This window comes from Chironomus tepperi, unplaced genomic scaffold (assembly GCF_022539635.2).
Source record: "Chironomus tepperi strain 1889 unplaced genomic scaffold, CSIRO-AGI_Ctep_v1 contig_376, whole genome shotgun sequence".
NCBI lineage: Eukaryota > Metazoa > Arthropoda > Insecta > Diptera > Chironomidae > Chironomus > Chironomus tepperi.
The window spans coordinates 3,381,392-3,388,056 of NW_027226498.1; positions in this window are offsets into that span (position 1 = coordinate 3,381,392).

Consider the following 6,665-nt stretch of genomic DNA (forward strand, 5'->3'; position numbering starts at 1 on the left):
TCTTATATTTTACGTTCAATTTCTCATTAATTTTTCGTCACTGTTTAAAAATAAGGATTTGAGTATGTTAGATAGATGAAGACATTTATATTATGAATTCATAAATTATCACTCTTGAGTTCAATTTCCAAAAAAAAATTTAGAGAATCTCCTTTAAAAATTTAATAATATCACACATCCAGCTCCATGTATGAGAAAAGGCAGAGATGATTATTAAAATCCAGCACTCACATAAAAGGAAGAGAAGAATAAGTCTGGCAGACAAAACTTAAGGGAAAGAATAAAAAGAAATTCTGATGAATCATTTTTTATGATTATTATGAATGTCGGCAATCGGTAGATGTTTATTTTATGCGACAAAAGAAGAATCAAATTAAAATGAAATACCATAAATTCCAGAACTAAATATGTGATGTAGTGTATGAGGATTTCAATCATTAAAAGCCGTAAAGTCACATGAAGCACTTAAAGAATTAGAATTTCAACACTTCTTCACATCTTTATGATGTGACATATGTGTAAAATCACGTGCAGCAGCATAAGCATAAAATCACTTCCTCTTCTCATATTTATGTACCCCTTTCAACATCATCAATAGCAGCATCAACATCGTCATGACTGGAGTTGAAAAAATGAAAGAAAAAAGTGCAAATGTTGCCATTAAGTAATTATAAGTTACTCATTTAATCAATTAAAATTTTTCTTTGCATCTCTCTTTTTTCTTCTTGCGCACTCGCTTCAGTGCTGATGATGATGATGTTGATCATAATAGCTTTCTGGTGTGTTGAAAGGATTTTGCTTTTAAACGACTGAACAAAAAATATATTTAACTTTTAAAGAATATTGATTTTTATTTTTGGAATAAAAAAATTTACATGATCACAGACCTGGTTGAAAATCAAAATCATTTAAGAATATTTTTAGAACGTTCATGTTTAATAATTACTAGAAGTTAAAGTTCAATTGAAACAATTAAATTCCTAACAGGCAAAGAGTACGGTCATCGGTAACGCAGTGTTTAAACCTGCTTAATAAACAATAAGTGTACCTTAGCAGGCAAAGTGCATACTCTCTCGAGCAGAGCCGTGCTCATGAGTATACTCAATCAGTATAATTAAACGTGCTTAATTTTGTAAGCATAATCAGCAGAATGCATTTTTTGTGTATATTTGTTAATTCATATTATGTTAAGAGTTGACAAGAAAGAAAGAGAAGTGAAACAATTTTCTCACTATTACCTACCCTTAGTAGTGCTTTTAAGCTTTTAATTCCTCATCATCAAGCAAAGCCGACTCTTTAAAAAATAAACACAAACAGTCCATTCAACATCAAATAAAGTGTTTTGATCATTACAAATGCGAAGTAGCAGCAGAAAAGAAAAGAGAAAGAGAGAAAAAAACGCGTAAAAGAAGAAAGGCAAAAACGGCCATCAACACAACAAGCAATTTATAAATTCAATTAGCTAATCATCAAGCCGTTTTGAATTAATTGCTTGGGTGCGAGTGCATAAGATAATGAAAATATAAAGAATGAGCACATAAGAGAGATAAGAACAAAGTATGCATCAGAAAACTACAAATGAATTACTTTAAAGGTAAAGAACAATTTTTTATTTATTTGATCTACACCGAGTACCAAACATATTTCTATAATGGATGACGGAAGAATTACATAAAAAATAGGAATCGACATTCAGGAAATGTTGACATGAGTGAGAACCATGAATCAATTGAGTTTCAATCAGTCAATAAGCGTGAGACATGAACAGTATAAAATTAAATATTTTTGAGCATGATTTTTGAGAAGCTGATGGATGAGTGGATAAATTTTGTCCAATTCAATGTGGTATATGACTTTTAATGATTTAAAGAAGTATAAACAAGCTACATTTTTGTTATTTTGCAGCTATTTGTTGTGCAGGATACAGATAGAATAAAGTTTTGGGTTGCTGGAATCTACTCTGCAATCTTCGATATGTTGTACCATCACTTATTGTCATTTATATAATCCTAATCTCCTTGATAAATATAACAATGTCCGTGTAGCACTGCTTCTTTAAATTCTGAATCATGACATTATTCTCGTAACTCCAAACCAAAGAAATTTATTTGCAAATGCGCTACCAATATTCACATTCCACAAATTTCAAACCACATTATTACATTGATTCGTTGTTGTATCAAAAATATCCGGGATGTCATTTATTTTTATTCCATCATCACATGTACTTGAACTTAATTTTTTTTCTTTATTTTCTTCTTCTTGCTCCTTACTCCATAGAGATAGAGAAGTCCATATACAGTCAGTACATTTTTTTCATATAAAGAACCGCGACGGTGACCGTAGAAGTGAATTTTTTAAACGATCAAACTCAATTAGACATTCATTCGTTTCACTCGTATTGCTCGTGGTGACGTTAATTTAGTGGCCACAAAAAAAATGTGGATTTGTGACCAAATAAATAGTTGTGGCAAATTAATTGATCACGTTGGTAAAAATATAAGATAATTAAAATTTAAAACAGAAATTACCTATTTAGATTTACTTCCAAATTACTTGATGAAATAGTCTAGATTCTAAAGTCTTTGTTTTTCATGACATCAGACTTTTGCACTCATATTCTTTCAACAGACATGAGTAATTTATCCTCAAATTTCAGGACCTCATCATCAATAATCAGTTGCTAATTCTCATAAAGACTAAGCATTTCATTAAACGTTTACATCTAAAAAAACTTTAATAATATCTTTCATAACTATTATTATTGCCATTAAATGCTCAACTTAACCTTCAACCGTCATCGGTACTCGACTGTATAAAGCTGTCATTTATTTCTCTCTTCAGTCTTTTTTATTATATTTTGGAGGTAACAAACTGTGAGTACACGAAAACTAACACATTTTTTATGCCATCGATTTTGCACAAAGGAGCATTATTGGACAACAAACGATTGTGACATGAAAATACAAAGAATATTTTTTTTTTCGAATATTAAAAATGTTGTTGCTTGTATGCGCACCCAAAAAATAATATTACTATTTTCTTCCTCAATCGTTGTATGTATCAATCAACAATGTTGAAAAATAAGATTTTTCGAGTAAGATATTCCGAAATTGGAATTGATTGTATGCATGCCACGCATTTTAATTAAATTTAAACTAAAAATTAAATTTGTTGTGAATTTTTTAAAACTTAATTTCCATTAAACCCCACTGGCAACATGACACAAGAATTCATTTGTTTGTCTTTCAGGAAAGGGTTGCATGATTTTTCGCCTCTTAAGAAAACTCAGAATAAACATGGCGTAGAAATGTCCAAAAATCTGGGACGAGTCCTGAGGTCGGATTTCATTTTCAGATGACAAAACCTGGGTTTTGCCAAATTTGCTTTTATTTTTAGATACTTTTGTCAAATATTTTCACACTATTGACAAAAAATTTGACCGCCACTGGACTAAATGAAAAATCTTTTTAAATCTTTATTTAAATTGCACCAAATAATAAAATGTGTTAGTCGTTAAAAATATATTTAGGTATTATTATTATTTTAGTTGATTGTTTTCATTTTAAATCAAACTATGCGCTATATACAAAAGCGAGCAATTGTCATGACATCACGGGCAAATGCTTGGAAAAAAAAATTTAAGAAGAAGAATAAAAATCTGTTTAATCACTATTCGTCACATTTTTGAATTATTCATCAATTTCAGGGCATCAGCTGTATGGATGTATATAATAATGTCGATGTTAGTGTGAAAGGCTTGTATAAAAATAAATTGATGAATCATTGGAGCACCTTTTTAAAAATATGCTTAAATTTTCAAGTTGTTGCTGGTACACGAGTTTAGATGGATGAAAAAGATTGAAGATTAATTGAAGCTTGAAAATTTGTCGTCATAAATAGGGCACATTCCTGTGGTGACTTTAGCCAGATGAGGGGCTTTACGGCTTTATGTATTTATTGTTTTATAATTATAGCTATATCGATGTGTTTTTATATGAGATTGAGACAATCTTATAAAGTTATTCATGTTCATCATGACGGATTTTGTTGACATCATTGCTACAGTTGTGTTAATATTTTATTCTGGATGCATAAAATCTTATTTGGTTTTAAGAAAGTCTTTAATTATATTTATTTTTGTTTCTCCTTTGGCAATCAAATGTATTCACTCAGAATAAAACAAAAAAATTAGGTCATGAATTCGTGAACCTTAATATTAATTGACATTTTGAAAGCATCACATCATTTTCATACAATCTTGCACTCGCACTCATATTAAGTCTTGTTCCATATTGACATTTAAATTAATATATTTACAAGAATGTATTTACATTTTAATTCCAATTTATTTCGATTCTCCCTTTTTGTTGTGCTACAAATCGCAACACTTCATTTGCGTGTCCATCGATCTATCATTCCAATTTTTTTTTTTGATTCAGGCACTCACACACAATTTTCCATATATGTGCATGCAGTCACAAATTTAATTTTATATATTATGTACATTATGCACATGATTGTATACAAAATGTGTACAAATAAGCACAAAGCAAGAGAGAATGAATAATAATAAAATTTGCGATCGAGGGCATAAGGAATCTGATAACCCGCATGATGCGAGTCAACTATAAACTGCCAGTGAGATATGTCGTGATTGCTCCAGCCCATCAAAAAAAAAAACAGCAAAGAAATATGAACAAAAAAAATAAGTTGTATGTAACCTATTGCTGTTGTTCAATATTTTCAATACATGACAGTATGTTCATATACCATACGTGCTCGCGTCTTTTCGTCAAGATTTTACCTTCTTCTTACCCATTGCGATGTTATTGTCAATCTTCGACTCTCTGATGTATTTCTTCAATCATATAGAGCGGAATTATAAAAACATAAGAGTTTGTAGCTACTCAATTTGACTATAAGTGTCAAATTACCTATACGGAAAAAATCCGATTCACTTATATAATCTGAATGCCGCCTGAAGCTGAAGCTTGCTTCCAAGAGTTCTTAATTATATGTCACCTGTATTTATATTTTAATATGGTCAAGGTAAAAAAAAAATAGACAACAATTTTACAAATTCACCTACTCTTCATAAACCCTGTCCAAAAATGCGCCGATAGTTCTCAAGAAGTAAAAGTAATCACCACTTGCATGCCATTACATACTTTATTTTATGAGAGATGTCTTCAAAATCAAGCGTATAAAGATTAATTTTTGTATGTCATCGATAATTCATTTTTATGTCGCTTGCGTCGCTCATTCGATACCCATTTTTCGTAGCTCTACACGGACGTAAATGTTTATAGTAAATTTAAATGGATAAAGTAATTTTTTCGTCTTATTCTTTAAAATAGCTCTGTCTCACCGAAAAAAATTACTTAAAGGCATTTCATGTGATTTCAATGTCATCTCTTCGTTTACGCCGCACTTTTGCTTAGTGCTTCGTAATCCATCAACGACGCGTCGTTTTTCAATTGTTGCGATTGAAAAGAATATCGAAAAAAATGTAGAAGAAGAAAATCAGTGATTGAAAATCAATTTTTTTAGACAAAGATATATATCAAGCTAGTTGTAAAATTTGACGGCATATTGAATAAGAAGGAAAAATTATTTGATTATAAATGTTAAATAAACCTTGTTTAAATGTAAAAATAAGAGCTTGGAACTATATTAATTTATAAAAATTTTGAGAGGATTCGAACCATACAGTACGACTGTATTACCATTTAAAATTAAAATATTGTCTATATTTAAATAAATTAGGGAACATGATCAATCCAATCAATAATCTAAATAAGTGGTGGGCATCCTGTGTTTCGCTTGTATAATCAATAAGGGGCCGTTCACTTATTACGTTACGCAAAAAACGAATTTCTAGACCCCCCTCCCCCTCGTTACAAAATGTCGTTACAAAAAAAAATTTTTGGTTGAGGCTGTTACAAAATCCTAGACCCCCCCTCCCCCCTAAAAAGCGAACGTAATAAGTGAACGGCCCCTAAGGTGCTCTGCGATAAATAAAAGGTTACTCATTTCTGATCTAGAGGAATACCACTATAGTGAGCTATTAGATCTATAACTTCTTGGTATAAAAATGCATAACTTAACTTAGTCGTTGAATTTTTCTAAACAAAAATAAAAAAAATCATTCGACAAACTGAACGATCTAAACAACTTGACTCACACATATCGAGTAGAACAAAAAAAAAGTCATTAATGTTCTCTTGAATAATAACATGGTTCATTTTTATAATATGTATATTATTTCTTCCTTGCTGCCTAGGGGCTTTGATCACACGAAAAGTTTAAATTTTTTCATGGATGTCACATTGTAATTATTCTTATTATAAATGAAAGGAATTCTTGAACCTCTGAACTCTAAGTACATTGTTCACGTATTTACGACATCAAATAGTCATCAATAATTGAGTATATGTAAGTTGAATAATAAATATTGTCTGTCTTAACATATGACGACGTATGACAAATAGATTTATTTGGAGATTGAGATGTGGATGTTGAATGGTTTGGAACTAAAATGCTGGTTATTGTTGAAAAGTTTAACATTTACTGCGGAAGTTTGCGATTGAATTTTGTAAAATTCTGATGTATTTTTTATCCAGAGCAATCACATATAAACCAGTTTCAAAAAATGTGTGCTG